The sequence below is a fragment of the Saccopteryx leptura genome, chromosome 11 (assembly GCF_036850995.1).
Source record: "Saccopteryx leptura isolate mSacLep1 chromosome 11, mSacLep1_pri_phased_curated, whole genome shotgun sequence".
NCBI lineage: Eukaryota > Metazoa > Chordata > Mammalia > Chiroptera > Emballonuridae > Saccopteryx > Saccopteryx leptura.
In genome coordinates this window covers 56,722,207-56,746,627 of record NC_089513.1, presented here as the reverse complement: position 1 = coordinate 56,746,627, position 24,421 = coordinate 56,722,207, and the positions used below count along the sequence as shown (strand labels likewise).

Sequence of the window (24,421 nt, the reverse complement as noted above, 5' to 3'; positions counted from 1 at the left end):
TAAAAATATAGTTAGATGAGTCCTGGCAATGTTATACAGCCATGTAACTACCCCTGTGATCAATATACAGAACATTCCCATTATTCCAAAAGTCCCTTTGCCCTCTCTCTTTTCTGTCACTAAAGATTAAGTTTGTCTTTTTTTAGTTTCCTATTAATAGAATCATACAGTTTGTGCTCTTTTGTGACTTTATTGGTTCACATAATATTTTTGAGATTCATCCATGTATCAGTGATTTGGTCCTTGTTATTGTTAATTTATATTCTATTGCATGGATATACACAATGTGTTTATTCATCTTTTTATAAACATTTCAGTTGTTTTCTCTTGGGGGCTCTAATGGGTGAAGCTGCTCTGAATGTTACTGCATAGGTCTTTGGACATAGATTTTCTTTTTTCTTGGAGAAAAAAATTTTGAAGTGGAATAGCTGGGTCACATGGGAAGGGTATGTTTGGCTTTATAAGAAATTGCAAGTTATTTTCCAAAGTGGTTATACTATTTTACATATTCACCAGCAATGTATGAGAATTTTAGTTGCCTCATACCCTTCTCACCACTTGGTATTTTCAAGCTTTTAATTAAGACATTCCAGTGGGTATGCAGAGGTATTTCTTGTGGTTTCTATTTGCTTCCCTGAGCATGAATGATGTTGAATACCACTTTGACATCTGTCTATCTTCCTTGGTGAAATGTTCATTTAAATCTCTAACTCATTTTAAATCGGATTATTTCTTATTATTGAGTTGTAACAATACTTTATATATTCTGAATATGAGTCTTTTATCAAAGTCTGTCACTATTTCCTCCCAGTTTGCGGCTTGTCTTTGCATTTTTTTATTTGTGGTTTTTGAAGAGCAGAAAAATTTATTTAATGAAATCTATTACTTTTTCCTTTAATGACCCATGTTTATGATGTCTTAATAAATCTCTGTTTATACCAAGGTTTCAGAGATTTTCTTATGCTTTTTCTGGAAGTTTTATAGTTTTGACTGTTTTTTTTTTTAAGCGAGAGAGAAAGAGACAGGATGAACAGATAGTAAGGGAGAGATATGAGAAGCATCAGCTTGTGGTTGTGGCACCTAGTTGTTCATTGATTGCTTCTCATATGTGTCTTGACCGGGGGGGCTCCAGCCAAGCCAGTGACCCCTTGCTCAAGCCAGTATCCTTGGGCTTCAAACCAGTGACCTTTGGGCTAATCAAATCTCTGTCCAGACACTTCTGGTGATGGGCTGTCAGGGGGAATACAGCACAACACTTGTCTTCTTTTGTTTTCATCCACTGCTTGGGTTCAGCTTTCTGGCAGCTTCATCATGTACATTGGAGTCAATTGGTCTCTATCACTTCCTTCCCTACACCTGGCCTCACTTGCCCCTTTTAGTTTTCATTTCCTATGATTCCTTATGAAGACCAATGGGGAAATTTTCATTACTGTTTGCTCAATCCTCTGCAGGCTCTACACTTACTCTTGCTTTGAATCCTGTTTCACAGATTGACAACTCTCCTTTGCTATCCGGAATTTGGGAACAAAGATAATAGGTCCATTGCTCTGAAGTCCCCACTTTCCCAAAGTATTAGAGCACTTGGGACTTACACAGCTGAATGATTAATAGAAATGTGTTTTAAAATCTAGTGTCTATAACAGAGTTTTATAGGGATTTTCATTTGTGAAAGACAAGTTAATCCTTCAATCATATCTACTATAGTTGTCACCACTATTTGTTCCACATCAGGAGTAAGTAATTTCATTAAACTTTTAATTACTTCATTGAAAATTAATGTTGTCAAGAAGTAGAGAGTACTAATTTTTATAGACTGGGAAATGGCCACGATCTAGTACAGTTATTCTTTGAAAGAGTTCTAGGAACTTAAGGAACAGTCTTTGATTCCTGAAGAATTAGAAAAAAAAAATCACAGAAATCCCCAACTTTGTTCTAATAGGTTGACTTGATTAAAACAGCAACCTGGTGCTGGTTAGGAGATCATTGTTTCTTTCTGTAAAGCCTCAGTTTTAGCTCAGACATTCATAGCTAGAAATGCATTGAGCACTCAACATAATAGGCTCCATGACAGGCACTGATATAGAAATAGACAACACACAGTCCCTATCAGTAGATAAAAATGTCCAAGGAGAAGAAAGGAATGCAATCAAATACTACCTGGTTGATGCTCTGTAGATTTGAAGGTTGGGGTATGATTGGTGCTCTTTGTATATTTTAGGGTAGTGGTTGGGATCGTGAGGTAGATTATGGAGGGATGAATGGGAGTGTGGATAAAGGGCATTTGAGAAATTTGAATGTAAATATCAAGAGAGATGGGGTACTAACAGGCAAGGCACAGGATCAAGAGGGTATTTCTGGGACAGGAGAGCTTGTTTATAAGCTGCGGAGGTAAATTAGTGATTAAGGAGAGCTGGAAACCTGGGAGCAAGAGGAGTAATGGATGTAACATCATTTTGGAGGGATTGGAAAAGACTGACTGGGGCATAAGTTAAGAAATTGCCTTTGTGAGAAAGAACACCTTCTCCTTCGAGACATGGGGGGTATTCAGGTAAAAAGAAATGTGCTATGAACTTGTAACAAGAACTCTGTTAAATGTATCATTTTAAGGGACTTCTTCTACTTTTTGTTTTTTCTTCTATTCTAGTTTTTGTTTTCTTTATTGTTTCATTTACTTTTTCTTGCACAGTGTACTGTCAATCATCATGACAAGGTTTTCCTCCTCCTGTCTACAAGTCTAATAATTTTAGAATGTCTGAGACATTGTTAAGTTCTCTATTTTCTTAGTAGAATGTCTCCTAGAGGGGAATGAGAGAGTTGAGATATTTCTGCTCCTGGCCTCACTGTCTCATTCAGTTTAGAACCATGTGGTTGAGCATTGGCATAACAAGGTTGGCTAGGAGGATTCATGATTGGGGAAGATTTGGAACAACTGTTGAGAAAGATGGGAAAGGAAGTTGGCCAAAGCCAGAGAAAAGAACTCAGTAGTAGGTATAGAGGACCTGAGTATAACTTATGGTTCTGTGGACAGTTGTTAAACTTTCCTCAGTCATGAGGGTATGGAAGTTCAGATTGCTGGCATTTGAAAGGTTCTAACAACATGCTCTAAGACAAAAAAGTAAGACAAAAGAGTGTAAAAATTTACCTTCATTATATTGTAGAATTTGGCTTATATAACTAAGTGGACTTCCAAATATCAATCCTCAGAAATAGATACACACACCAGCCAAGAGTGTTGTTGGAGCACTTCAGGCCTTCCAATGCCCACTGGAGGCGGCCTCTGTGACAGGGAGGGTACGAGAGTAGGGGGTCCATTCATCTGGGAGGAAGACTCCCCAGATCCTGAGAGTCTCTCTCTCTCCAGGATCACCAGTGTAGAATGGAGTGACCATGGGGCAGTGCTTCTTGGTCCATTGTTCCTATTCCTCAGAGAAATTGCTTTTCTTTTTCTCTTTTAGAAGTACCTGATTAAGGACTCAGTTCTGTTAAAACACATGAAACATTAAAGTGCATTCCTTTTTAAAATAGGCTTTTAAAAAATTGAGGTATAATTGACATACGACATTATATCTATATTAGTTTCAAGTATATAACATAATGACTTAATATTTGTATATAGGTATATTGTGAAATGATTACTACACCATCCATAGTTACAGAATTTTTCTCTTGTGACAGAACTTTTAATATCTACTTTCTTAACAACTTTTAAGTATGCAATGCAATATTATTATAGGCCCCATGCCATACATTACACCCCCATGACTTATTTATTCTATAACTGGACGTTTGTACCTTTTGACTGCCTTCACCCATCTTACCTACCCCCACCTCTGGCAGCCACTGATCTGTTCTCTATGTCTATGAGCTTGGTTTTTTTTTGTTCATTTTTGTTGTTATTTTGTTTTTAGATTCCCCATATAAGTAAAATTTTATGATATTTTTTTTTATTTCCCTGTCTAAATTATTCCATTTGACAGAATGCATTCAGGGCCTAACCATGTTGTTGCAAATGGCAAGATTTCATTTTTTTAAAATTGTTTTCTTTTTTTTAACTTTATTTTCTACCCATTACTCTTTTTTTTTCAGAGACAAAGAGTCAGAGAGAGGGATCGACAGAGACAGAGAGACAAGAGCAGAGAGAGATGAGAAGCATCAATCATTAGTTTTTCGTTGCAACACCTTAGTTGTTCATTGATTGCTTTCTCATATGTGCCTTGACCGTGGGCCTCAGCAGACTGAGTAACCCCTTGCTCAAGCCAGCAACCTTGGGTCCAAGCTGGTGAGCTTTGCTCAAACCAGATGAGCCTGCGCTCAAGCTGGCAACCTCGGGGTCTCGAACCTGGGTCCTTCTGCATCCCAGTTCGACGCTCTATCCACTGCACCACCACCTGGTCAGGCGAGATTTCATTTTTTTAATGACTGAATAATATTGTATTGTAAGGTTGCTTCTGTATCTCGGTTATTGTAAATAATGCTGCAATAAACATGCGGGTGCATTTATCTTTTTGAGTTAATGTTTTTGTTTTCTTTAGATAAATAGTCTGAAGTGTAATTGCTACATTTTATGGTAGTTCTATTTCTAATTTTTTAAGAAGCCTCCATACTGTTTTCCATAGTAGTTGTACCAATTTACATTTTCACCAACACTGAACAAGGTTCCCTTTTTTCCACATCCTTGCCAATACTTGTTATTCCTTGTCCTTTTGATAACAGCCATTCTAAGTCATGTTTTATGTGATTTTTATTTACATTTTCCTGATGATTAGTGATGTTGAGTATCTCTTCATGTACTTATTGGTCACCTGTATATCTGCTTTGGAATAATGTTTATTCAGATCTTCTGCCTATGTTTTCATTGAATTGGTTTTTTAAAGTATATATAAATATTTTGGATATTAACCTCTTATCATATATATGACATAAAAATATTTTTCCCATTCATTAGGTTGCCTTTTCATTTTATTGATGATTTCCTTTGCTGTTCAGAACTTTTTTAGTTTGATGTTATCTCACTTGTTTATTTTTGCTTTTGTTGCTTTTGCTTTTAGTGTCAAATTCAAAATATCAATGCCAAGACTGAAGTCAAAAAGCTTACCACTTGTGTTTTCTTTTAAGAGTTTTATCATTTCAGGTCTTATATTCAAGTCTTTAATCCAATATGATTTAATTTTTATGTATAATATAAGGTTATGGTCCTACTGATAGGTGAAGAAGTTGCCCGTGATCAACAAGAAATGTTATGAAATGGCCTTCTATCTGTGGTAATCCTGGTACTGACCTTGTCTGGCCCTTTCCCTCACCATTCACCACTTCTCTCCTTTTGCACCCTTTCCTTTCAATACACACATACATTATTTTTAAAAATTTATTTTTAATTTTTGACAGAGACATAGAATCAGAGAGAGGGACAACTAGGGACAGATAGACAAGAAGGGAGAGTGATGAGGAGCATCAATTGTTTGTTGTATCACCTTAATTGTTCATTGATTGCTTTTTCATATATGCTTTGCCCGGGGAGCTACAGCAGACCGAGTGACCCCTTGCTCAAGCCATCGACCTTGGGCTCAAGCCAGCGACCTTGGGCTTTCAGGCCAATGATCTTTGGGTTCAAACAAGCAACCATAGGGTCATGTCTATGATCCCATGCTCAAGCCAGTGACCCTGCACTCAAGTTGGATGAGTTGTGCTCAAGCCAGCAACATCGGGATTTCGAAGCTGGGTCCTCCATGTCTCAGTCCAATGCTCTATCCACTGCGCCACCACCTGATCAGGTTCACACATACATTATTTTTATTTTGAGGCCATTATTTCATACCCCTTATTGCTACCAAACCACATGAGCTGGGGCTCAGGGCTAGATGGACAGATACCTCTCCCTACCCATAACCCTTCTGTGTGTATTTAAAAAACTTTATCTGGGTTTTTAAAAGATATTTTTCTGAATAAAAGAGATTTTTATGAACAAACTAACAATAACAACAAGCCAAAATAAAAGTTATATATGACAAGGCCACACCTAACATCATACTTAAGGGTAAAAAGCTGAAAGCTTTTTCTCTAAGATGAAGAACAAGACAAGGATGCCCACTCTCAACACTTTTATTCAACATAGTATTGGAAGTCCTAGCTAGAGCAATTAGACTAGCAAAGAAAGCGAAGACATCAAAATTAAAAATGAAGAATAAAATGTTACTCTTTGCAGATGATATGATATCATATTTAGAAAATCCTATAAATTCCACCAAAAAACTATTATAACTAGTAATTAAATTCGGTAAAGTCAGAGGATACAAAATCAATATACAGCCTGACCTGTGGTGGCGCAGTGGATAAAGCGTCGACCTGGAAATGCTGAGGTCGCCGGTTCGGAACCCTGGGCTTGCCTGGTCAAGGCACATATGGGAGTTGATGCTTCCAGCTCCTCCTTCTCTCTCTCTCCTCTCTCCCTCTCTGTCTCTCTCTCTCTCCTCTCTAAAAATGAATAAATAAATAAAAAATTAAATAAAAAAGTTTCATCACAAAATCAATATACAGAAGTCTTTGCATTTCTATAAACTAATAATGAAAGAGAAATTTAAAAAATAATCCCACTTACAATTTCATAAAAAATAATTAAATGCCTAGGAATAAATTTCACCAAGAAGGTGAAAGATCTGTATACTGAAACAATAAGAAATTATGAGAAACATTGAAGAAGGCACAAATAAATGGTAAAATATTCTATGCTCATAGATCAAAAGAAATAATATTGTTAAAATGTCCATACTATCCAAAACAATCTGCAGATTCTTATCAAAATGCTAATGATATTTTTCACAGGGAGAAAAAAAAATCCTAAAATTTGTATAGAGCAACAAAAGACCCTATAAGTAGCCAAAGTAATCTTGAGAAAGACGAGCAAAGCTGGAAACATTACACTGTCTGATTTTAAACTATATTACAAAGCTATAGTAATTAAACAGTATAGTACTGGCATAAAAACAAAGACATAAATCAATGAAACAGAATTGAGAGCTCAGAATAAACCCATGCAGGTATGGTCAATTAACTCATGACAATGGAGTGAAGAATATACAATGGAGAAAAGACAGAATGTTACTTTCATAAGTGGTGTTGGGAAAAGTGGACAGCCATATGCAAAAGAATGAAGAGCACTCTTACAAGCCAATACACACTCCTTATGAAGAATACCTTTGAAATGTGGGTAATATGTTCAGGAACCTGTTTGTTAGATAATGGAATATGTCTCTACAGGTTCCAAAGTGACCTGCCACCCAATCTGCCATAAAACTGCTCTCTTCAACACTTCTACAATGGGAGCTACTCAACAATGAATTGGGGTGCCTCACTGTTGCTGGAAATGTTCAGGCACAAGATGAACAATCCACTGTTTTTAAATGTTATAGTGAATATGTCTACGAGCAGAAGAAGTTTAGAAGCCATAACCACCAAAGACATTAAAATTTTTATTTATTTATTCATTTTAGCCAGAGAGAAAGGGAGAGAGAGAGAGAAGAAGAAGGAAGGAACATTGATCCATTCTTGCATGTGCCTTGACTGGGGATTGAACCGGCAACCTATGTGCTTCAGGCAATGCTGTAACCAATGGAGCTCTCTGGCTAGGACCACCAAAGACTTTTGAATCAAACACTGTATGACTGAAGGGAACTCTAATTTTTTTCTGAATTAAAACATAAAGCCTATGTCATAATTTCTTATCACAATGTATGCTAATGCTTTTGTTAACAGTTCATGGAGCACAATGATTGAATGTCTCTATACATGAATTTACTGGCTAATCTTGCGCATGAAATCTTGCTACCGTGAATAGTCAGGTGGAGGAAAATGATTATAATAAAGAGAATCCCCCAGGGAAAGGATTTTTCTGCTTGAATAAATGAATGTCAAAATTAAATTACTTCTACTAAGAAAAGTGACTCAAATTCAAAAAGGAAGGAGCCACAACAATGGGAAATGGAGATTAGCCCTTAGCATATGTTTTATTCATTTTTTTAAGAGGGGGGGGGGGACATAGTCAGGGACAGACAGAAATGGAGAGAGATGAAAAGCATCAACTGGTAGTTGTGGCACTTGAGTTTTTCATTGATTGCTTCTCATATGTACCTTGACTGAAGGTCTCCAGCTGATCCAGTGACACCTTGCTCAAGCCAACAACCTTGAACTTCAAGCCAGTGACCTTGGACTTCAAGCCAGCGACCTTTGAGCTTAAGCCAGAAACCGTGGGGTCATGTCTATGATCCCAATTTCAAGCCAGCAGCCTTGGGGTTTTGAACCTGAGTCCTCAGTATCCAAGCTAATGCTCTATCCACTGTGCCACCACTTAGTCAGGCTTTTTTTCAATTTTTTAAAACCACAATCAGAAATACATTTTACATCATGATTCAGTACACACACACACACACACACACACACACACACACACACACACACGCTTAAGTATAACTAAATTTTCACAAAACAACACTTACCTTTATTATGGGCAATGTACTCTGGCATTTTCTATTCTTATTCTAGTTTTTAATAATTAATTATTTTATTGAAGCACAGCAAATAAATAGCAAAGCATATTATCATAAGTGTAGAGCCTGATGCATTTTTGTACAGTGGACACATCCATATAACCTATATTTTATTTCACTTTATTATAATTATTTTTTATTGTGGTAAAATACACATAATATAAAACTTACAATTTTAACCATTTTTAAGCATACAATTCTGAGGCATTAAGTACATTCACATTGTGTAACTATCACTACCATCCATCTTCAGAACATTTTTCACCATCCCCAATGAAATTCTGTACCCTTTAAGGCAATAACGTCCCATTTCCCTCTTCCCCTGGCCTTTGGAACCACCATTCTCTTTCTGTCTCTATGAATTTGATTACTGTAGGTACTGTATGTAAATGGAATCATACAGTATTTGTCTTTTTGTGTCTAGCTTATTTCATTTGACATAATGTCCTCCAGGTTCATCCATGTGGTAGCATGTATCATAAGTTCCTTCCTTTTTATAGCTAAATAATATTCCACTGTGTGTATTCATAACATTTTATTTACCCACTTGGACATTTGGTTGCTTCTACCTTTTCATTATTGTGGAGAATGCTGCTATGAACAAGGGTGTAAAATATGTATATATATATATATTTTTTTTTTATTTTTTATTTTTTTAGAGAGAGGCAGGGACTGCTCCTGTATGTACTCTGACCAGGGAATCAAACTGGCAACCTCTGCACTCTGGAACAACTCTCCAACCAACCTTGCTATCAACCAGGGTTTAATGGTTATTTATTTATTTATTTATTTATTTTGAGAGAGGAAGGAAGAGAGATGAGAAGGGGAAAGAAAGCATTCAGTTGTGCAGTCATTAGTTGCTTTCCATGTGTGCCCTGACGGGGGATTGAACCCACAACCTTGTCATTTGGGGACAATGCTCTTAACCCACTGAGCTAACTGGCCAGGGCATTAAAACAATGGTATTCCCAACACATTAAATTGACTTTCTCGACTTTGAAAAACATTGGTATGCTAGTTCACAAATTGAAATCAAATGTAGTCTTTCCTTTGAGCCAGATGAAGCTAACCAGGGCATTCTCAGACTCCTCATTTTCCTTCACTGAACTGAGAAGAGCCTTAGTGTATGCCAGAGAGGATGACATAGCAGACTTTTCCCCTCTGACAAAGGAGATTGCCCAACAGTGAAATGCGATGCCTCCCAGAGAAAATCCCCCTAATCTAGCCACTGCTCTGACACACACCAAACCTCCCATTGTTTCTTTCTGAAAGTGAGATAGTTTGGTGGCCCAGCCAGGTTTTTGGCACGCTCAGGGTTGAGGTTTATCTGAGTCATTACAACACCTACCACTAACCCCAAGACTAGCTGACCCGGTCTTGCTTAGGAAACTTCGGAGAGTCCACTGACTGCTCTAAAAGTTGGTTATTGCCTTGCAAAAGAAGTCTTGTTAAGAGAAACTCTTCCCTGAGCTTCAGTTGTTTATTGTTATATAATAAATCACCTCAAAAATGAGTAGTTTTACCTTCTTTTTACACTTCACAGCAGGTCACTGGGTTGGCAACAAGGCTGACTGAGCTTGGCATTGTTGCCGTCTCTTCCGGCGTCACCCACGAGGCTGTGGTCATCTCTTGGCTCCACTGGGCACTTCCTCGTATAAGCTGGAAATTGGCTATGACTCTTTCCACTGGTCTCGCTGCCTCATGGGGGCTAGCCCAGGCTTCCTCACATAAAATGTTTAGGGTTCTGAGAGAGTGAGAAGGAGCTGTAGGGCCTTTGGAGGTTTAGGCTCAGAAGTCCTACAGTATCACCTTCTCCACATTTTATTAGCCAAAGAAGTCACAAGCCAGCCCATATTCCAGAAGTAGGGAAATGAACTCCACCTCTTGGTGACTGGAGCGGCAAAGTCACACTGTAAAAAACTGTGCACACAGAGGTGGCAGGAATTACCACCATCCTTACCAACACTCTCCACACCCTTCTACTGCTGCTAAAGAGTAGGGTTGACCCCACATTCCCATGCCTGATAGTGTGCCCTGAAGATCCAGCTGCACACATACAGAATGCGATGTGTACAAGATTAGTGCTCTTTGTGGTTAGAAGCAACCCAAATACCCATTCTAGGAGACTGGACCACCCACACGACAGGACAGTGTGCTGCAGTCAGAGGAATTAGGATTCTCTTATGTTTTGATACAAAAAATACCTCTAAAATATATTGTTGATGGACAAAAATGAAAGTGCTGAAGAAGGTGCACCGTGTCCAAAAAATGTTAGTATAGCTACTTGAAAAACATGATTTGAAAACTTAATTGTGTATACTTTTTATTCACTTATTTAGTCTTTTGAGTTTGCAACAATAAATTTTTTTTAGATTTTATTTATTTATTTTTAGAGAGAGAGAGAGAGAGAGAGAGAGAGAGAAAGGGGGGAGGAGCAGAAAGCATCAATTCCTATATGTGCCTTGACCAGGCAAGTCCACAGTTTACAAACCAGCGACCTCAGTGTTCCAGGTCGACACTTTATCCACTGTGCCTCCATGAGTCAGGCTGGAACAATAAATTTTAACTTTAATGCTTTTGATTCAGTCAGTATTTTTCTGAAGTTAGAAGCTGGGAGGCAGTCAGTCTCCTGCATGCACCCAACCAGGATCCACCCAGCATGCCCACCAGGGGGCGATGCTCTGCCCATCTGGAGCATTGCTCTGTTGCAACTGGAGCCATTCTAGCACCTGAGTGTGAGGCCATGAAATCATCCTCAGTGTTCAGGCCAACTTTGCTTCAATGAAGCCCTGGCTGTGGGAGGGGAAGAGAGAGACAGAGAGGAAGGAGAGGGGGAGGGGTGGATAAGCAGATGGACACTTCTGTGTGCCCTAGCCAGGAATCGAACCCGGGACTTCCACATGCCAGGCCGATGCTCTACTGCTGAGCCAACTGGCCAGGGCTGATTCAGTAAGTATTTATTGTCTTCAGTCAGAAATACTGAAACAAAATGAAAATAAAATATATTATTTAAAATTCACATAACTAAATATGTGTAAAAGAGATTGAAATAATAAAACTTTCAAATGATGTTTATAAGTTTGTAGCACTTAAATTTTTTATTTATTGATTTTAGAGAGAGAGAGGAAGAGAGAGAGATTGATTTGTTGTCCCACTTATTTATTGGTTGATTCTTGTCTGTGCCTTGACCAGGTATTGAATCCACAACCTTGGCATATTGAAATGATTCTCTAGCCAACTGAACTACCCGGCCAGTGCTGTAAGTTCGTAGCATTTATACTTCTGAAGTTATTAAAACCTAAAATTGTACTGAGACTTTTGGGACACCCTAAACAGGGTATGCTAACTTTTGTTTAAGAAAAAGGTAAAAATAGCCTGGCCAGGCGATGGCGCAGTGGATAGAGTTTCGAACTGGGACCCAGAGGACCCAGATTCAAAGCCCCAAGGTTGCTGGCTTGAGCATGGGCTCACTTGCTTGAGCGTTGGGTTGCTGGCCTGAGCGTGGGATCATAGACATGATCCCAAGGTCGCTGGCTTAGCCCAAAGGTTGCTGGCTCGAGCAAGGGGTCACTCGCTTTGCTGTAGCTTTCTGGTCAAGGCACATATGAGAAAGCAATCAATCAATAACTAAGGAGACTAAGGAGCTGCAATGAAGAACTGATGTTTCTCATCTCTCTTCCTTCCTGTCTGTCTGTCCCTATCTGTCCCTGTCTCTCTCTCTCTCTCTCTTTGTTTCTGTTACAAAGAAAAGAAAAAGGCAAAAATAAATTGTGTTAGTTTCCTGCTGTTTCTGTAACGAATTACCACAAACCCAATGGTATGAAACAATAGAAATGTATTTTCTGCTAGTTCTGGAAGTCAGAAGTCTGTGTTCCTGCTGGAGGCTCTAGGAGAAAATCCATTTCCTTGCCTTTTCCAAATTCTGGAGGCTGCCTGCACTCATTGGCTGATAGCCCTACCCTCCATCTTTGAAACCAGTGTACAATCTTCCAATCTCCCTCTCCCTTTTTTCTTTGTCTTTGGTCCTCCTTCCTCACTCCTGTAAAGATCCTTGTGATTAGATTAAGCTCCCCTGTATAATCCAGGATAATCTCCCCACGTCAGGATCCTTCACTTAATTATATCTGCAAACCTCCTTTTGCCATGTAAGGTAGTATAGTCACAGGTTCTGGGGATTAGTGCATGACCATTTTAGGGGGGGGGGCATTATTCAGACTACAAAAATATTTATTTCTGTTTATATTTGCACAAAGAAACACTGAAAGAATATATAAGAAAGTAATAAATATAGTTACCTTTGAGGTTACTGGGGAATGTGAACAGGGTAAAGGTGAGAATTCTTAATATAGATACTTTATACTGATTTGGTATCTGAATATATGAATGTACTGTCTACTCAAAATAAAATGAATAATTTCTATTTAAAAGATAGGGCCTGTTGAGTTGTAAGTATTCCCAGCTAGGAATACCTGGATTATTGTAAACTCCATACGTTCTGGAGATAACAGCATACTTTTTCTAAAAGGACTGAATTAATTCTATAGACAGAATCGTATGAGTAGTTTACTTACATGCAAGACACTACGCATAACCACAAACAGCAAGCTCCAAAATCTGTCTTTAGTCCATTCTCGCTAAGGAAACGGTGAGAAGCAATGTGACTGAAGGGGTAGTTCTGGTCCAGCCTGGGTCCTCTGATATGAGCCAGCCACACCACCTCTTTCTGGGGGAGATTGGTTGTTTTTTGTCACATGGATTTTATGACAAAACACAGCCAGTCCCTGGTCTTTGCTTGTGCACCCATTTCCGTGAGGCAATTTGTTTTTAAAGCTTTCTGTCCTACTGTGAAATGAACCGCACTGTTTCAGGTTTCAGGAATTGGGGCCCCAAGGAGCGTGGGAGGAAGGAGGATGGCTCCTCATGTCCCTGAAGCACTTTAGCCCTGGGGCTGCTGCACGGTGTTTGCCTGTGAGCCAGCCCTGACTCACCAGCTGGGACGAGAAGCTCCCAGGGAGGACCATCTGCCAATGCAATGTTCTCAGGACGGTACTGTGCTGTGTCCAGCCGGGAGGCTCACAGCTTACCTCCAAGGGAACCTGAGTGAAGGCAGCTGGGGAGAAAACTTAAAGAGTGCTGACTTAGTTGTGCAGTGCCGCTGTTTCCACCATGGGTGCTTTGGAAGGGTTTTCTCCTTTTGTGGCTGGTCTTTTAACAGAGACGTGCCAGGGCCACCAGAGGCAGCTCCTGCCTCCTTTTCTGGGCAGAAACACGTTACGTTTTATCTTGGGTTGCGTCAGAGGGAAACTGCACTTTGAGGAGGAAAAACATTGCTTATTGTTTCAGAGGAGCAGTCTAACAGGAGACTACCTGTTTTCGGCAGATAACAAGCAAGGAACATCCTATGCTGAGTAACAAGTCAACCCAGGGTCAGCCTTAAAGCATTTCACAAGGGGCCCCCGCTGGCTGGGCTGAGTCACAGCCAGCTCAGAGTGACTGGGGATGGCTGTTTCTGGTCATGTCTGTCACCGGAGCAGGAAGATTGTTTCCCGCCCATCCTCTTGGGTGCTCCAGTCACTTCCTGCCTCTCTGAGGTGTAGGTGACCCTGTGAGATGGGAGTGGAGGGCTTCAGGAGTCAGGACCAGTGAGCCTGGGGAGGAGCTCCACATGGGTGTGGTTCGGTGCCTTCATGCTAGTGGAAAAAGGCACATCTCCCTCAGTGAAGTGTATTTCGGCTTGTTGGTGAGTGGTCATCATTCACTGAATTTTGTTAGAATAAGATCTATATTTTATCTGCCAGGATCTTGTGCAGTATGCAACACATATAACTGTCCATGGCCTTAAACTGCCTCATGGGCCCAGGTCAGGAACAGGCTGGCACAGGAAGACGTTCGTAAAGTGCTTTCACGTTGTATGGGAACACTGACTTGTTGATACTGAACACAGGTTTGCTGAAGGATTCTGGAAGGAGAATTTCCAAGTAGGAGTAAATGCTGAATGAGTGAATGAGTGAGTGAGTAAATGGAATAGTCCAGAAATGCTTCCTATTTCCCACTATCTGTGCCCCGCCACCTCTCTCACTTCATTTCACTTAGCTTCATTTTATATATTGAAATTCAGTGTAATGTTTCATTTTTGTAAAAGATACCCTTGCTTAGAAATATAAATTTAAAGCCCATTTTTCTAGCACACAACAAGAAATCAGTTACTTACTAGACAGGCTCAGACCTGTGTGACCAAAACAGCAATACAATGGGGCAGTTTGTGTGGAAGAAAAATTTACAGGAGGCCGGACAGGCTGTTGAATTTTCCCCTAAGGACTTTGAGGGACTTAGACCTGGGGACTCGTCCTTTTCACATGTACTGTAGATTCTGTCTTTCTTATAAACATCCTCTGGCTCAAAGCTGAGGACAAAAGTACTATGTTGAAAGGTACATTGTTTAAAAAAAAAAGAAAAAAGAAAAAATCTTTGGATGCGGTTATTTTGGAATTAATCAGGTGATTGTTAACTCTCAGACAGAAAGTATCTATTCAGTTCTTGGATGTAATTGTTTCTGGGTCCAGGGAAAAAAAGATGCAAAGTTGTCAAAATAAAGCAGGCTCCTAATGGATCCACAGGTATAGATAGCCAGAGTGGCTCAGTAATTTTCCATTCTGGAAACATGTTCTGCCAAGCCTGTGTGGACACAGGAAAAAAGAAACCCAGGACATGAAACTACCGCTGTTTATAAGTTAAAAAAAAATTATTTCTATCCCTATTTTGTTCCAAAGGTGGTTTATAGAGATACAAAGATTATAGCAATAAGACATAACATGGAAGTAGGAGAATAAGGATATGGACTAGAGTCTGAGGTTAATACAAAAGTGTGCACTGATGAGACATACATTTTACTCTTACCTTTTCTTTTTGTGCTAGACAAGAGAAACCTGATAAATCGATACAACTATGTTCAGTGTAAGAGGGACAGGTGCTCAGGGGAAAGGAAAGAAGCTCTGATCTGTACTTGTCTGAACAGGAAATGGGGCAGTAGAGGAAGGTCAGTGCAGAGAATAGCAGCAGGGCAGGAAGAAGCAGGAGGTGACAGGACACAGGCTTGTGAGCCCATGAAAATTTCCAGAAGAAGGCCACCAGCAAGGTACAATTAGGTCAATTCTACTTGATCTGTTGTGATAATAATGGGTGACATTGGATACCACTTTATGTTTTTATTTTGCTATATAGTTTATCCAATATTTCACACATGTCTTCTTATAACTCGACTATTTTCAAAACTTGAATTTAAAATCCAGCTTCTCAACTAAATAGAAATGTATAAGTGACCTTAACTAGAAAATGGAGATGATATACTCCATATAACTCTTGTCCAGGGTAAGCTTAATAAGTGGTGATTATTATTAAAGAAAATGGTTTGTAATGTCCCCTTTCCTTCTTTTATGGATCCAAGATTGAGAATCATTAACCTATATATTTCCTCCTATAGAATTAGGAGAGGGGAGGAGACAGCAGAGTAATGGACAGAGTGAATGGACTAAAGGTGGGATGGGGTGAAAAGGAGGGTGGAATATAGAACGCAATCGTGGTGGGCTTTGGAGAGGAGACAGACCTGGAGTGACTGGGGTTTTTTTTCTCTCTGCTGGGGGAAGAGGGAAGCTTGGACTCTCTGGGTTTTGTCTGAAAGGTACAGAGATGTGTGGGTCTCCTGCTGGGAGGAGCAGCGAGACAAAGGGGCAGAGGGGAGATAAACAAAAGTGGCCAGAGCATGGGGTCATGGCCAGTGTTCCAATGGTCTGCCTGCAGCCTGCACTCGGCAGAGGCAGAGAAAGCTAAAGTGCGGCCCCCAGCCTCCCAGACCTGCCTCCCTCACCTCATGGTACCGAGAGTGGCAGAGACACACCCCACAGCTAGCTCTCCAGAGCCACTTTCTCCCCTGAGGAACAGAGGTGCTCAGCGTCTGGTACCTGGGTCTGTTGAGACATGGGAGGACTTCCCAGAAGCCTGAGATCATCATTGCTAGAGTCATAAAGCCTGAAAGCTGAAGCCGTAAAGCCCTCACAACACGCCCCAACCACCAATGTGACTGTGGCCTCGCCTATATCATTGCGACAGCAACATTTCAGCTGAAGACAGCCCAGGAATTTCACAGAGCTAAAACTTGAAATACAGTGACAGCTACTGGAGGAGACCTCGCAAACCCAAAATTTATTTTTCCTTTATTTTCTTAATTTTTTCTTTTTTTCTCTTTTGAATTATATATTTTTTATTCTTATTTTTTGGGGTGTTTTGTTTGTTTTTTATTTCTTTTTTTTTGGTTTTTGATCTTTGTTTTCTGTGGTATTTCTTTTTTAGTTGTCATAATTTTTAAAATTTTAATTTTTTTTACTGTATTTCTTTAATTTTAATTTTTCATTTTTTTAGTGTTTTCTGTTTGTTAGGGTTCTTAACAATACCATTCTCAAATGTAACCAAGGAAGAAGAAATTGAATACCATGGCTGTACGAGACAGAGGCATAGTTCAGAAAAAAAAAAGTAAACTCTCTAGGAAAAACTCAATCACATGGAAACTGTGGAGTTAAATGATAAAAAATTCAAAATTGAAGTTCTGAAAATACTCAATAATATGCAAGAAAACACCAATAGGCAACTTAATGAGCTCAGAAAGGAGATTGACACTCTAAAAACAGATGAATAACTTGATACATGAAGACTGAAGTAGCAAGTTTAGCTGCTAATAGAACAAGACACATAGAGGAAAGAATCAGTGACATCGAAGATAAACAACTAGAGATGTTACAGACAGAAGAGGAGAGAGACTGTGAATTAAAAAAAAATTAGAGCTCTAAAAGAATTTCTGTCTCCACAGAAAGAGCAATATAAGAATAATTGGTATATCAGAAGAAGAGAAGGAGAATGGAATGGAGAGCCTATTCAAGGAAATAATTGATGAGAATTTCCTAAGCCTATGGAAGGAGTTAGAGCCTCAAATCTAAGAAGCAAACAAAAAGCTGACTTACCTCAACCCAAACAGACCTACTCCAAGGCACATTGTAATAAAATTTTCAAAAATAAATGACAAAGAAAGAATCCTCAGGACAGCTAGGGAAAAGAAGAAAATAACCTATAAAGAAAAGCCCATTAGGTTACCATCAGACTTCTCAGAAGAAACTCTACAAGCCAGAAGAGAGTAGGACCAAACATTGAAAATACTGAAAGAGAATTATCAGCCCAGAATATTAGAGCTATCAAAATTATCCTTCAAATACAAAAAAGAAACAAAAACTTATTCAGACATATAGAAGCTGAGGGAATTTATCACCAGAAAACCCTCACTGCAGGAAATACTCAATGGGGTTATTCAACCAGACACAAAGAGCAAAACAAATCATAAACCAGTAAAGCCTCCAACAGAGTCACAATAAAAACAAGGATAATCTGTGATAACAATAACATAAAAGAGGAGAGGATAAAGAACTTCAGTAACAAAAGAGAATGGAGTGCAGAAGCACTCATAAGACAAAGGACTCTTGTATATATGAAAATTTTTCTTTTAATAACTTAATGGTAACCACCCATGAAAAAGCCACTACTGAAACACATAGCTTAAAAAAAAGAAGAAACAGGGGTAAAAAGTATATAATGCCAACAAACAAAAATAACTGACAGAAACACAAAAAGAAAATACAAACCAGACACAGAGCTACTGTAAAACAAAACATAAAATGAATGTAGAAAATCCTCAAGGGTCATTAATTAGCCTAAATATAAATGGACTAAACTCACCAATAAAGAGGCACAGAGTAGCAGATTGGATCAAAAAGCAAAACCCAACCATATGCTGCCTTCAAAAGACACATCTAAGCCGCAAGGACAAAAGTAGACTTAAAGTGAAAGGTTGCAAAATGATTCTCCAAGCAAATAATATTCAAAGAAAAGCAGGTGTAGCCATACTCATATCTGACAGTGCTGACTTCAAGACAACAAAGGTAACCGAGACAAAGATAGACATTTCATAATGATAAAGGGGAAATTGTATCATGAAGACATAATACTTCTTAATATATATGCACCAAACCAAGGAGCACCAAAATATATAAAACATCTACTAACTGATCTAAACATAGAAGCAAGCCAAAACCCAATTATACTTGAAAATCTCAGCACACCATTAATGGCTTTAGATAGATCATCCAAATAGAAAATCAATAAAGAAATATCCATTTTAAATGACACTCTGGATCAAATAGGCATAATAGACATTTATAGGACATTTTATCCCAAAACATCAGATTATACATTCTTCTCCATTGTACATGGAACATTCTCAAGGATAGACCACATGTAGGGCCACAAAACTAACATCAACAAATTCAGGAGGATTGAAATCATACCAAGCATATTTTCTGACCATAAGGCTTTGAAATTAGAATTCAACTGCAAACAGGAAGCAAAGAAACTCACAAAAATGTGTAAATTAAACAACGTACTTCTAAAAAAATGACTGGATCAAAGAAGAAATAAAAGCAGAGGTCAAATGATATATCTAGACAAATGAAAATGACAACATGACATATCAAAATTTCTGGGATGCAGCGAAAACTGTAAGAGAGAAGTTTATATCATTACTAACTTATATCAAGAAACAGGAGAGATCCCTAGTAAATAACCTAACATTGCATCTTAAGGCAACCCAAAGTCAGCAGGAGAAAGGAAATAATAAAAATTAGAGCAGAATTAAATGAAAGAGAGAACAAAAATATTATAGAAAAAATTAATACAACAAAGAGCTGGTTCTTTGAAAAGATCAATAAAATCTACAAACCACTGGCTAGACTCCCCAAGGAAAAAAGAAGAATGACTCATATAAACAAAATCTAAAATGAAAGAGAAGAAATTACCACAGACATCATAGATATACAAAGGATCATAGTAGGATACTATGAAAGATTATATGCCACCAAATTCACCAACCTAGAGGAAATGGATAAATTCCTAGAACTATACAATCTTCCTAGACTGAGTCATAAAGAAATGGAAAACCTAAATAGTAGGGAGGAAATAGAAACAACTATTATAACCCTCCCAAAAATAAAAGTCCAGGACCAGATGGCTTCTCTAGTGAATTCTGCCAGGCAGAAATAAAACCACATATATATGGACAAATAATCTTCAACAAAGGAGCCAAAAACACAATAAAAAAAGAAAAGAAAGCTTCTTCAATAAATGGTGCTGAGAAATTAGGAAGCTATATGCAAAAGAATGAAACTTGACTACACTTTGTCCCCATGCACAAAATTTAATTCAAAATGGATCAAAGACCTAAATATATGATCTGAAACAATAAATTACATAGAAAGAAACATAGGTACTAAAACTCATGGACCTTGGTTGTAGAGAACATTTTATGAATTTGACTCCAAAGGCAAGGGAAGTAAAGGCAAAAATAAATGAATGGAACTATATCAAACTATAAAGCTTCCACACAGCAAAAGAAACGAACAACAAAACAAAAAGGCAGCCAACCAAATGGAAGATAATATTTATAAACAACAGGCATTTGGGGTTAATATCCAAAATATATAAAGAACTCACAAAGCTCAGGAAAAAACAAGCAAACAATCCAATTGAAAAATGGGAAAAGGACCTGAACAGCCACTTCTTCCAAAAGGACATAGAAAAGACCAATGGATATATGAAGAGATGCTCATCTTCACTATTAGAGAAATGCAAATCAAAACTACAATGAGCCTGACCAGGCGGTGGCACAGTGGATAGAGTGTCAGACTGGGATGTGGAGTACCCAGGTTCGAGACCCCAATGTCGCCAGCTTGAGCGCGGGCTCATCTGGTTTGAGCAAGGCTCACCAGCTTGAGCCCAAGGTCGCTGGCTTGAGCAAGGGGTCACTTGGTCTGCTGTAGCCCTCCGGTCAAGGCACATATGAGAAATCAATCAATGAACAACTAAGGAACCGCAACAAAGAATTGATGTTTCTCATCTCTCTCCCTTCTATCTATCTGTCCCTCTCTCTGACTCTCTCTGTCTCTGCCACAAAACAAAAAACAAAAAACTACAATGAGATGCCACCTCACACCTGTTAGATTGGCTGTTACCCTCATTCACTGCTGGTGGGAATGTAAATGGGTACAGCCATTATGGAAGAAAGTATGGTGGTTCCTCAAAAAATTAAGAATAGAACTACCATATGACCCAGCAATCCCTTTACTGGGTATCTACCCAAAAAGTTCAAAAACATTGATATTTAAAGACACATATACCCCCATGTTTATTGCAGCATTATTCACAGTGGCCAAGACATGGAAACAACCAAAGTGTCTTTTGATAGAGAACTAGATAAAGAAGATATGGTACATATATACAATGGAATACTACTCAGCCATAAAAAATGATGGCATAGTGCCATATAAGACAACATATGGACTTTGATAACATTATACTGAGTGAAATAAGTAAATCAGAAAAAGCTAAGAACTGTATGATTTCACACTGAGGTGGGATATAAAATTGAGACTCATGGACACAGATAAAAGTGAAGTGGTCACCAGGGGGAAGGAGACATGGGGGGACACGGAGGGGGTGGGGAGAAGAGTGTAAAGAAGGACAAATGTAAGGTGACAGAAAATGATTTGACTTTGCGTTATGGGCACACAACATAATCAACAGTTCAAATGCTATAGAAATGTTTACCTGAAACCTATGTACTCTTACTGATCAATGTCACCCTGTTAAATTTAGTTTTCTAAATTAAGAAAAAAAGAATTAGGAAAAGAATGCTACTAGCTGGTGGAGAAAAAATTATTCACTTATAGCATATGGTCTGATTCAGTGCTTCTCAAACTTAAAAAAAAAATTTATGGATTCATTTTAGCAAGAAAGAGAGAGAGAGAGAGAGAGAGAGAGAGAGAGAAACATTGATCTGTTCCTGTCTGTGCCCTGACCAGGGATTGATTCGGCAACCTCTGCACTTCACGACCACACTCTCCAATTGAGCTATAATATGAAATAATTACACTGCTATCCTGTACACACATACTGATCTGTAACTTAAGAAAAATTCTTGAAACAGCACTTGGATAATTTCTTTTCCATTCCATTTCATCAAAGGTGGCTGGTTAAGACTCACTAAATTGATTTTATGATCTACTAGTGGGCCTCAACCTACAGCATGAAAAACACTGGTCTAAATAATAGTCTTGTTCTATAAATACATGTAATACCTATGAATTTAGTTCTTCCACGACCTTCAGACCAAATACAGTGATAATTTTATTTTTAAAAATCAAAGTAAATTAACTCCAAGCTCCCACTCTCGAAATTGTTAAAAATTGAATCTTGATCATCATGTGGTTCTTTCCCTTGACCTCAGAATCTGCAAAGGTTGTGGAGTCTCAAGCAGTCTAGTTTGTGGGGAGGGCCTTCTGTTTTTATATCTGAGCTCTTATGGTCCTTGAAGAATGGCTGAGGCCGTGACTTTTATGACAAGCCAGCCCAGAACAGGCTTGCTGAGACTGGGACCCTGGGGTCCAGAGCACAACCCTCTAGGTGTGCCACACAAGCACTTCCCCTGAGGTTCTGTCCCCATGTGGGATTTTGCAATGTAGGAGGTCCCTCCACTCCTGGGCTCACTCTTCACCCCCTTCCAGAACTAGGAGAGTCTTCTCCTAAGCCGTGTCATTTCTGTCCTCTCACCATCCAAGCAGTGTCAGAGCCTCGCCCTCATCTGGAGCGGAGAATCACTGCGTCTTATCTTTGACTTACAGTCCTGGAAGCCCAGGTCTCCTGGAATCAGATCCTGTGTGCCTTGAACACCCATGACAGGACTGCCAGGGCAGAGCAAGCCATGGGAAAAGCTCTAATTTGTTATTTAAGAAGATAGATTCCAGTCTGGAATTTGCCTCCTTAGTATGATATTGCAAATACCATATAGAACCCTGCTCAAAGTGGTGCTCAACAAGTATTTGTAGAATGAATGATTTGGGCAAGTCATTTTGACCTCTCTCTGCTTTAGTTTCCTCATCCTCTTTCAGCTGGAGTTTAAGCTTAGAGTAGATGGTTCATGGGGCCCATTGTTCAGCCTGCATGCGCAGGAAAAACAGAGTCAGAACCCCTCACCACCCTCCGTATCCAGAGTGAGAAAAAAGGGTGACTGAATGCAGTCACATTTGGTCTTACTGAAGAGGATATCATTTTTCTCCATCCATTTGATGGAATTAATTGTGTTTATTCTGATTTCATGCAGCTTTCCAAGGCATTAGCTTAAAAAGTAGGTAGATTTAGTGATTTCTTTCCATCTCTGTACTTTTTTTTAAGGGAGTTGTGAATTAAAGAACTTTTATTAAGCCTTTTCCTCTGCTCCCCAGTTCCCTCTCGCCCACTGCCCACACGGACCAACAGCCCATCCTGGAGGTGCGCACTGCAGCGTGGGGCAGCACCACCTGCTCTAGAGTCCAAAGAGGCCTTTGTACTACTGTGTGAGGACTGGAAGCTTGCTAGTGGTCACCAGTTTGTGTTAGACCTAAACTACACACACCCTTCAAGTTTGGACAGACTTGGATAGTGAACATGGTGACAACCCAGAGTGTTTATTTTGCACTTTGTGCAGCTTAAGTTTACAAAGTGGAATATTTCCTGCCCTCATTCTTCTATTCTTATATGAACTCTATGATTTCAATTCATTTATAACTTTATCCACATTAATATACCCGGAAAAGTCTGTCTGTGTTGTATTCCTTTATGTTCTGACCGTGAAACCTTGTATACTCTCTACTGATGTAATTATCATTTGTGTTGAGATGATCTATTTACATATCTATCTTCTTAAACTATACTGAGAGCTTCCTTAGTGTAGGAATTGTGCCTTTTTCATTTTTTGCATCAGCTTTGTGTAAACAAGGGTTTACACACACAGTACATGACCAATAAATAATTGTTCAGTGAATGAATGAATGTAAACTTTTAACCCAGGTTTAGTTAGTGTATAATACTTCCCAAATAATGACATTTTCAACTCTATAACCATAGCAGACATCATTAATTGATCACTAACTACAATGTTTTTCCCCACTAAGCTGTAACATAACCACTGGGATCCGTATCAAGACAGTATACTCTAGGCAGATCATGGTTTAATAGATCATGATATGCACACAAGAAGACATCTGTCACCTAATGTTTAACTTAATGTTACCCTTGTTGTAAGCTGCAATTATCTGCTGTAAGTAAGATAAGGGCTGCATCAGGGTCAGTGTTTATCAGTATGCCCAGCTGACCCACTGCTATTTTACAGCTAGTATCCATTCTTACTATACAGTGCCCACACCGTGCCTATGGTTAAATATTTTGAGTATCACCCTTGGTCATTGTCACACATGTTCTTATTCCACAGCCTTAAGTTTACTTTTTCTTCAGAGGGTTCAGATCTCTCTGAACCAACCAGGCCTGATAGGGGGACACTCCTCTCGTATCCCAAGTACCAGGAGGCACTGTTCCTGGTTCCATTGTAGCCTCCTGCCCGAGGTACCTTTCTAGATATTGGAAAGTTCTCATCCCGGCTATACCATTGGGGAGAGATACCACCTGCGCCATGTGGTTTAAGTAATGAAGTTCCCAAATGCCCCTGATCCGCAGTGGCCTCGAAAGCAGAAATCTTGCCACTTTCGTCCCCCATGCCCGTCCTGATCTGCACTTAGCACGGCTGTTGCTAGTTCCCACAGCACTCACGAGGAAGCTTGGTCAGACCACACTGATCATGCCCAAGGACTCAGGAATGTCACTGATGCTAACGAATACTGCTCTTTGGTCTTGTCCCCAATCACCTCTAGCCTCCTTTGCCTGAAGTGAACCGGCCACTACCTGCCATTAATGCAGTG

At 39.2% G+C, this 24,421-nt stretch overlaps 1 long non-coding RNA gene across 1 annotated transcript in view; it reads right to left on the bottom strand.

The window, feature by feature from the left end:
- Positions 1 to 10,980: 10,980 nt before the first annotated feature.
- The window catches only part of LOC136383209 (uncharacterized), a 51,872-nt gene continuing 38,431 nt past the window's right edge, over positions 10,981 to 24,421 (bottom strand). The window contains exon 5 of the long non-coding RNA XR_010747376.1: positions 10,981 to 11,519. This is a non-coding gene — a long non-coding RNA (uncharacterized lncRNA). The remainder of the gene's footprint in view (positions 11,520 to 24,421) is intronic.